This window comes from Coenobita brevimanus, chromosome 28, assembly GCF_032717465.1.
Source record: "Coenobita brevimanus isolate Jiangsu-jjx chromosome 28, ASM3271746v2, whole genome shotgun sequence".
Taxonomy (NCBI): domain Eukaryota; kingdom Metazoa; phylum Arthropoda; class Malacostraca; order Decapoda; family Coenobitidae; genus Coenobita; species Coenobita brevimanus.
In genome coordinates, this window is record NC_136981.1 from 14,997,726 (window position 1) to 15,008,441 (window position 10,716).

The 10,716-nt window shown below is 38.6% G+C and overlaps 1 non-coding gene across 1 annotated transcript; it reads right to left on the reverse strand.

Moving 5' to 3' along the window:
* Positions 1–303: 303 nt before the first annotated feature.
* Positions 304–422, reverse strand: LOC145394839 (5S ribosomal RNA). The gene has a single exon (XR_013896486.1). It is a non-coding gene; the product is annotated as a 5S ribosomal RNA (ribosomal RNA).
* Positions 423–10,716: the final 10,294 nt, after the last annotated feature.

The window sequence follows — 10,716 nt, forward strand, 5'->3', positions numbered from 1 at the left end:
ACCGATGCCAGGCGGTGAGGTGCGGGTGTGGTGGGCGCGTGTGTGGCTTGTGTTCTGGTGGGTGTCGGTGGACATCCTGGCATCGGCATACATGTGCAACCTGGTATCCGTGCTCTCTCTCTCTCTCTCTCTCTCTCTCTCTCTCTCTATATATATATATATATATAAATGTATATATATATATATATCATTCATTCATTGCCAGACGCCATGTATCCCAGACAGGGTGGCCAAGGGCTTAGAGTTAATTGTTTTACAGGGAGGGGCACTAATCCTCCACCAACCCCACTTGACACGTAGGGATGCCAACAGCATCTGGTGTTCCCAGGCGGTCACCCATCCAAGTACTAACCAGACCCAACGTTGCTTAACTTCGCTGATCGGACAGGAAGCGGTGTACTCAACGTGGTATGGCCGTTGGCATATATATATATATATATATATATAATATATATATATATATATATCACTTCCTGTGTCACCCCACGGGATGCATAGGGCCTCAATGAACTCTCTCCACCAATATTTGTCTCTTGCCATCTCCTTCAGGTCCCACCAACACTCCTCTCCTGCTTCTTTTTTCATTGTCCTCAACCAGGTTTCCCTCGGCCTACCTCTACCTCTTCCTCCTCTAGCAGTCCACTCTGGCACATCCTGTATTAAACTACCTTCTTTTCTGTATATGTGCCCCAGCCACTTCCAGCGAGACAGTCTCACATCTCACATATTCATTAACTGGTTCCACTCTCGTAATATCCCTTACTCTTGCATTTGTAACTCTGTCTTGCTACTTTACCCCAAGAATCCTTCTCAGTATTTTATTCTCAAATCCTAAAACTTTCTGATCCGTTGCAATTGTACTGTACTATTACTCATGGCCGTAAATTAAAATTGGTCTAACCATGGACTTGTAAATTTTCACTTTAGTATGTACCGAAAGCAAATTATTATTCTAAATAGATTTCAACATTCCAACAGCTCGCCAAGCCTGTCTAATCCTCTCCTCAATTTCATTGTTTGATGATCCATTAGATGATACAATCGTTCCCAGATATTTAAAGTTTTCTACATTCTTCACCACATTATTCCCAGTTACACAATCGATTTGGTTCTCCACGTTCATATTAATAATTTCAGTCTTTCCACAATTTATTACCAATCCCACTTTTTCTCCTTCCTCCACCAGACAATCAAGCACCGTCTGCACCTCGTAAATACTTCCGCAAATCAGTACAATATCATCAGCATAGTCCAAATCCATCAGCTTATTTTCTTTCCAGTTAATTCCTGCACCTGTTCTCCTTACAACCTTTTTCATAACATAATCCATAACCAAAACAAACAACAATGGCGAAAGAACTCCTCCTTGAATCACTCCTGACCTAACTTGAAATGGATCACTCAAAGAACCACCCACCATTACCTTACAAAAAGTACCTTCATGCAGACTTCTAATAATATTTACAAACTTTTCTGGTATACCATAGAATCTCATAATTTTCAACATAGGTCCACACGAAACACTATCAAACGCCTTTTCAAAATCCACAAAACACATACTAAGTGGCATTTTCATCTCATTAGCTTGTTGCATTAGATGCCTTACAATAAAAATCTGATCATTACAACCTCGACCCTTTCTAAATCCCGCTTGTTCTTCTCTTAAAATTTTATCAATTACCGGCTCTATTCTGTTCAACAAGATTTTGGAAAAGACTTTTGCAACTACAGGTGTCAAAGTTATCCCCCTCCAATTGCCACACACACTTAAATCTCCCTTTTTTGGTATTTTTACAATCACTCCATTTTTTCACTCTTCTGGAATTCCACCATTATCCCAAGTCACATTAAAAAGTTTCAAAATCGCATTCATCAACTCATTTTCCACCTTAAGCATTTCAGGGAATATTCCATCCTCTCCTGGGGCCTTAAAATTCTTTAACTCCTTTATAGATTTTACCTCTTCCAAAATTATATCCCTTGTTTCTGCAAATCTCTTTCGGCTGGCAAAATGTCCTCTTCAGCTGGGATTGGTCAATTTAGAACAGATTCAAAGTGCTCTTTCCACCTTCCTTCTATATCCAAATCTTTAGTCATCAAATTACCATTTCTATCTCGTACAGGTATTTCCTTCCTTCTCTTTTCAGTCCCAGTTAACTCCTTTATGGCCTGATACGCTGCTCTTGTGCTCTGACCGTCATTTTTACTTAATTTAATTTCTGTCTCTGTCGCCTTTTCATCATATAGTCTCCTCTTATCATGTCTAACGAGTCTTTTTACTTCAGAATGTAAACTCCAGTACTTTGCTCTAAGTACTTCAACTACCTGGTCATCAACATGTTGTTCTTCACTTTTTAACTTAGCCTCTTTCCTTTTCTGAATTGCATTCCATGTTTCATCTGACATCCACTTTTTCCTTCTCGCTTTTCCCTTTTTCTTAAAAGTAACCTTAGCACTCTCATGCAAAACCTCTTTTACCTCTCTCCACATTTGATTAATATCATTGTCCTCAGATTCTATCAAAGTCTGCAGGACTAGAAACCTGTTCCTACATTCCCACCGAAACTTTTCCCTCGTGCTCTCATCACTTCATAACTCATCCAGATCATAATTATTACCTCCTGTACAATTACCATTAACGTTTCTCTTAAGTTTTATTTTAATATTTGACACAACAAGTTGATGATCACTACCTATATCTGCCCCCCTCCTTACGCAAACATCTTGCAAATAACTCCTATGCCTTTTGCCAATTGCAATGTGGTCAATCTGGTTACAGTATTTACCACATGGTGACATCCAAGTAGTCTTATGTATTTTTCTATGCTCAAAGATAGTTCCACCAATTATAAGGTCATTTGCCAAACAAAAGCTTCCAAGTCGCACCCCATTTTCGTTCCTTATACCAACACCCTCCTTACCCATACAATCTTCAAAACCATCCCTACTACTGCCAACAATCGCATTAAAATCACCAATGCAAACTTACACATCATGTCTTGCCACTCTATTCACTACATCCTGCAGCTTCTCATAAAAGTCATCAGCAGCCTCATTTGTCGGAGCGTACCCTACAACCATATTGATATTACCATGGTCAGATTTTAAACGAGCATAATGCAAGCTCTCATTAATTGGTTCAAACTCACATACTGCCTGACAAGCATTTCTACTCAGCAGCCTACTCCTTGGTAATGATTTCCATCACTCCTACCAGAAACCAACATAGTAATACCATCTTCCAAATTCATTTTATCAACTCCAAGCAACCGCGTTTCTGTAAGAGCACAAATATCCATCTTGTATTCTTTGAACACTGAAATAAGTTCTTCCATTTTACCAGCCTGATTGAGAGTTCGAACATTCCAGTTTCCTATTCTTAAGGTTCTTTTTGGATGTATAAACTTATTTTTACACCGTGGGATTCTTAGCACCCCCTGCCCACTTAAGGGCTGCACGGGACTGAGGGCCATTGCTTCGTCACCAGAGTTCATCAAGATTTCTTAGACAAAAAAAATATTTTACCCTGGAGCCAATGCCAGTGACTCGCAGGAACCAGACAGTGGAGAGAGGAAATTAACTAAATGAAAGTAAAAAGCAAAGGGTTTGGACAGACAAAGTACAAGGGAAAGAGAGCAAAGAGAATGTAGATAAAAGTGTCCCTTTTAGTCGCCTCTTACGACAAGCAGGGAATACTGGGGAAGTATTCTATCCCCCCTTCCCCAGGGGAGGATTATATATATATATATATATATATATATATATATATATATATATATATATATATATATATATATATATATATATCCCATGCGATCAAAAATATCTCATGCTTACTTCAGGATCTCAGTAAGCTTATATTACTGCAAATATCAGCAAAAAAAAAAAAAAGTACAAAATTAGGCAGGTTTGAGTTATGTAACCGAATGCTTTATTTTCCTAGCTCCGGACGTAGACCAGACGTTCCCTTACACTAGATTCAGCAGTCCTATATGTTCACACCTTCATATGGCACTGCTTTGGTAGTAATATGCATCGTCCGTACTGAACACGTGATAGAAGTATCACATTAAAAATTGTTGTGGCGGTATGTTTTTGACTAGTTGATAGATTTTGTGGAATGTAATTATAAATTGCTCAAGCGAAATTCAAATCCTAGGAATGTTTCCTCCACCAGTGTGGGTATCAGCCTAGTATCCTACAGGACCGTAGATCCCTGCCTTAACCACTCCACCATCAGACTGCTTGTGCAAAAACTTTTTCTTCAGTAAATCAAGAAAAAAGATGAAGGAGCGCTCAGACAATGCAACACTCACGCCCTGCTAATGGTCTAAGGGCTGAACATTTGAGTCTGCACTGTCACGGGGTTTTTCAAGTATATGCAATATTAAAGGATAATTTTCAGTAATACTGTTATCAGGACAATGAATTGGCTTATGAAAATCAAGCAATGATTACTTTATTTGGCTTGCTTCGCCGATTCTCAACAGTATACAGCAGAGACTAATTACTCACAATTGCTGTTTGTTAGTACTGTTAGCCTCTGGAGAAAGTGACTTCACCCCTGACAATCAATAACTGATGCTATTAATGATAACAGATTCTTGCTGATGCATTAACTCCTAGATGGCACAACGGATTTTAAGCTTAATACAAAAAGACTGGCCTAAATACCAGTTATGAATGGCAAAGCGTTTATGCAAACTAGGAGCTATAAGTGAAATAAGCTTAATATGGAAAATAAAACACCAGTTTACATTACATTAAGCCTGAGAAAAAGAGCTGTTAAATTTATTGATTACAAAGAAATAAATTTACGTTACATTTCAAAATGAATTCAAAATAAGATCGCACTCACTCACCCACTCAAAAGCTAACTCTTAAGCCTAGGAAAATACGAAAAGAAAATACTGGTCAGAAAAGTGGACAAAGCAGATGACTGGGCGTCGTTACTGGAAGGACACTGCACTCGCTAAGTCTCTCGCCAATCACACTGGGTGGAAATTCAGGAACTGGACAACGGCGGCACTGCTACGCTCTGGGCCCAACCTGCTTTCATGGCGCTCAAACCTTGACTAACTTCAAATCATGGGAAAGAGGCGAGTGTTGTGACCGCATTGCTAACGGGTAGAATGAGAGAAACACGTCCATAATAAATCGTTCAATGGAAGTGCTAATGTCTCGCACAAAGACGATCATTACACAATGAAAAATTGCCTGAAAAACACTCCCGACCGGTTGAATAGGTAGCGGTTAAACTGAACGATAAACACTGGGATTCCACTAGAGTTCGCAGTTTCCCACTAAAATTGATGTCACAAGCCGACTCGTGACATGCACTGAGAACCGCAGGCATGACTGATCGTTCTGAATTTCGAGTCACTTCATTCTTTTCCTAAAGACGGTTAAGATCAGATCAAAACTTATTCAGTTTACGTTGCCTGTTACTTTCACCTTTGACCTATTGTTCTCCGAATCCATTAACTTCATCCTTGGCTCAGTTTTTCCTCCAAGTGTGATCCAGATCGAATAAAAGCTCTCTGTGTTTTCAAGTGGAACATCTGAGCTTGCTTGTGAACTTGACATTATCAAAATCGAATTTCTTCATCCTTACACTATGCTGGTCCATTTTACCAAGCTCTGAATCAAATAAAAACTGGTTAATTTGATCTTGACATACGACCTTGACCTCTGACTGTTGGCAGAGTGTTCATAATTTCGAATCTATTCGTCCTTGTCTTGCTCTGAACCACTCGATCATGCTTGATCTATATCAGATCAAAACTATCTGTGCTGACCCTGTCACGTCCCCTTGACTTTTGTCCTTTCCCTGTGACCTTGGCTTTTGAATGCTTGTTCTCAAAATCGAATCGCTTCCTCTGTACCCTGCCTTTAACCCTATAACGCACATGGGTCTAAATCAAATAAAAACAGCTTACGTTGGCCTTGTCATGTGACCTCCAACTTTGATCTATTGTTTTCACAAGAACTGTTCGGCTTCTTGGCTAACCCTAAACTCTTTGTCGAAGTTCGGTCTAAATTATATTAAAACTAGGTAACTTACCTGGTTCATTGACAAACACCCCAGAGACGAACTATGCCCATGTCCTGTGACCCTGATCTTTGACAGTGCTCAGAACTGACTATTCCCTCCATCGACCTGCTTTCCCATTGCACTGTTGCATCCCCACCCACCTACTCATCAACCAACCAAGTGTAGTGTGTCACCAACATCAGCAGGATGACTCAGCAAGTTTCCACACACAGAGGCACAGCAGTTTTTACAGTATTGATATATTATGCATAACAGGACATGTACTGATAATACCGATGGTTACTGTTACCTCATTCAGTATGTAGGTATGATCCTTTTTTTTTTTTTTTTTTTTGTACTACAAACACTGTGAGCAAACTCTTTCTGGTGACTAAGCAGACTTAAAATAAAGGACTTCGGACTAAGGGATTTCAGATAATATTCCATGTTGTTGCACAAGTTGATACTGAATGGTGATGCATGTGTATGGGTGTTCGGAGCCCAGATATTCATATTGACTTTTTATGGCACTTAGAAAATAAGACTGATACCGATATATAAACAAGAAAACGTTGGTCAGAATGATTCATTATGGTCTTATAATTATGGAGACTATGAACGATTCAAGCTCAGATAATTTCTTATTACAAGGTATGTAAGAGATCTAGAGATCTCGTGTAAATTCATTATGACAAAAATGTTGGAGACTGGGTACTCTGGTCTCCAGTCCACTATTCACACAGTGTCGTTAGTAATCAACAGATAGTGAGAGGAGGGGAAAAATTGGTCACGCTCAGTTTTCAAACAGCTTCTACGGATATGAAGAGGAAAAAAATTGCATGAGCGATCATACTGATAGCAAGAATAACGTGGCTATGGTGTGATTACACTACACTACGTCTTGATGCCTCCCTATGCTGATAGGATTTGAAAATGTAGTGTCTAGAGTTTTGCTCACTGATTCCTTTCTCTTTTCTAGAGATCTAACTAACCTTGCCTCTCATCTCCCTGCCTGGCAACTTCCTCCAAGACCTTCAATGTTAGAGTACGGGAGCTTCTTGCCAGACGCCCTCTTGGCCTCCACCAATCCGGCCTCAGTCATCATAGGACAGAAGATGTTTTTATATTCTAACATGACCCTGTCTGACCCTTTTGGGTTTCTAATAGACAGAGTTCTCGACGGAACTCACGTACTGATTGGTGCTACTGACTATACCACCTTCACCCAGAATCGCAAGAATGTTACATGTTTGACGTATTTTATGAAGCAAAGGGTGAGTGTTAAATGCTGATCATCCATTGACTGCAGTGTTCACTTACTGTATACTATAACTATGGAAACGTTTGAAAAACTATTTCATTAGCTAATACTGGAAGGAGTTTGTGACAGAATAGTTTTAAAAGAGCAGGCTGCCATATTAATTACATCAAACTCGACATTATTTCAGAGTGTTAGGGCTTTTATTCAATGTCAAAAAAAATCTAATCCATAATTCTTGTGTCAGAGTGCCTACAGGTGATTTTTAGGAACTTGAACATTCCATAGTTTCACACACCAAGTATTAGACAGGAAATCTGGGCACGTCAGCTGTCGCACAATTAATGATCTCATTCTGAAGCACAGTGGTGCCACATGGCTGATAAAACAACATGAGCAATAAATTTAATGGGAATAAAGATGATGTCACATTCGTCATTTTGCTATCTCTTCTCAGATTACCTCTACGAATGATGCTCAGTAGTTTATAACGACGTTCAGCTTTCCACGAAGATCAGTATGCACACACACACACACACACACACACACACACACACACACACACACACACACACACACACACACACACACACACACACACACTTAATATAAATGTTATGTTAATAATATATAAAAGCTGCCATGAATCTCTGTACAGATTTTTGAGAGTAATGTGGCGTGGATCCTGCCGAAACACACGACCTATACCACTGTCTTGTCTGACTACGTCATGCGGCTGGTGGAGACAGGGATTGTTCAATATCTTTATAATATACACATGGATGGTCTCCTGGTGAAGACTGAGCAGGTTGGTTTCTGGTTAGTTGTTCACGGTCTGCCAAATACAGTTCGGAGATTTCAGTTTGTGTGAGGGGGTAATATCGGCAAGGCTCAAAGCACAACAAATTGGAATTCTTATATTACTTGTGGCCGACCCTCCATGATATTGCTTGTCATATTAATTTCTTTCGAAGACAGAAACAGGGATCCGAAAATTTTATAGTCGTGGTGGAAGTCACAAGTTTATCAATTGCAGATACTGATACGTAGATGGAAATTGTGGGGACATCCGACGACAATAACCCCTCTCATTATTGATCACTATACCTTCTCTCCACTTCAAACCGCCTTTCCTCGTGAGCCCCAAATCATAATGGCCAATTATATTCGTTATTCGACACATACATCCCCTTTTGCTCGAATAATCAGTGAGAAACAATACAAGTTTGTCTATCGAAATAAAAATCATCAGACCTGTTCTCTTATTTTACAATCACACCTACATCACAAGGCCCATAAACAAGCATCTAAACCACTTTCATGTTCACGGACTGAAAATTATCTTCTATAAATTGACTTGACATCAACATTTAAGCTTTTACCTCATTTGTGCATTAGCATACATGCCATCAATGATGATGTTTTATTCAGAAATATGTTTCGAATCATCAACACTCTTTCAGGGCATACTGTATATCTACTAGAAATTAACAATCCTTATTTAGCTTGTTTAGGTAACTAATGATCTTTAATTACTCCTTCCAGTGGCCTCCTTACCTTCTTTGAAATCAGCTTCTCTACTAAGCAGCAGTATCTCTCCCTTTCCTCAAATCCTTCAACACACTTCCGTAATTCTCTCTAGAATAATTCCCTTCCCTTTGAGATGCATTAAATGCCATGTCGGTATGCACTAATTGTCATTCATTCAGTCTCTATTGACTCACACTCTGCCAGTTTTCCTTGCTCTCGCTCAGTAGTTATCATATCGAAGCAAGGAAACAGTATCGATTATTATACATTTTTGCGTGACTGATGTGTTTTCTATGTTTCTGACAGAATAAGAAAAACTTAATATTAATGACATGTTTGATTTTTCGTAAGAGTGTTCATAATAATAGGAGTCAGCACGCCCTACACTGTCCACCAGTATGAAATCTTGAGAGCAACATTGAGTCATATTGTCTATAAATGCATTAACATATCACAATATGTACTAGCTGTAGACATGTTATAATTATAGGCATTAGTAAGTATCATAGCACAATATGTAAAACTTGCACAATATGCAGTGTCTGGTGTTCAGGTAGAGACGTACACATCCTCCGACCAGAATGCAAAACTTATCATTTTGCAGACGGTCAAGAATCCCATTACGCAGAAAACACGTGGGGTAGCTGACAAAAGCCGGTTAGCCCACGTGGCGGAAAAGTAGTAAACATTACACACACTCCCACCAGGCAGTATAAATTCCCAGAAACCGGACCACAGATGCTCCATATGCTATATATATATATATATATATATATATATATATATATATATATATATATATATATATATATATATATATATATATATGGAGAAAACTGGAAAAATGGAAAATTCGGAGTGGGAGAAAGGAATGACAAAGGTGAAATGATGGTAAATTTTGCTGAAATGTATTACAGGGAAATAATGAACACATTCGTTCACAAAAGGTCAGGGAGAAAATGGACCTACAAAAGTCAAAATGGAGAAACTAAATTTTAAAGACTTCATAATAGCAGATGAGGATATCACGATACAAAATTTCACAATTACCAGCAAAGTAAATATAGAAAGTGACCATAGAATGTTGGGTTGCGCAGCCAGACTCAATTTCGGAAGTGAAAGAAAGAAGCTGATGGACAATAAAAAGATATGCCTAAGAAAGTAAACAAAAACAAAGCAGTCTTTCAATTAGAAATAACGAAGAAATTTCAGACTCTAAGTTATGCCGAGTGTGACATAAACAAGTCAAATAACAGATTAACAGAAGTGCTAAGAGAAAGGTAGTAGGGAAAGCTAATACAACCACAGCCAAGAAATATTCAGAAAAGTCACTCGAGCTCATGGAAGGAAGAAAGGAAGTGAAAGTAGAAACAATGAACGATGAAATAAGGGAGCAAAATTAAATAAGCTTATCAACAAGAGACAGAAGAAAAAAAAGAAAAACATGAATCACATCAAAGAAACCATCAAAAAAGGAAAAAGTCTGAAACAAGTCCAAGGTAATATTGCAGTAGGAAAGCAACATTATATATCACTGATAGATAAAAATCAGAGGTCATTAAATGCAGAGATAGGATGGAGAAGAAAGTTGAAGAATTTTACATAGAACTGTATGAATGAAAGACAATAGTACCGACAGCTAACTTTTCAGTTGACACAAGTGAAATACATGAGGTAACACCAGATGATGTAAACATTTCTATTAAAAGTACGAAAAGAGGAAAGGTCCCAGAAGAAGATGGAATAGTAGCAGATGTACTGTTGAATGTGAGAGTAGAAGTACAAAACAGGCTCGCCCACTTATTTACTCCGTGCATAAAGAAGAAAATTCCCAAAACATGGTGCAATGCAATAGTTATTTTGCTTTGCAAGAAAGGGGATTCAAAAGATCTTA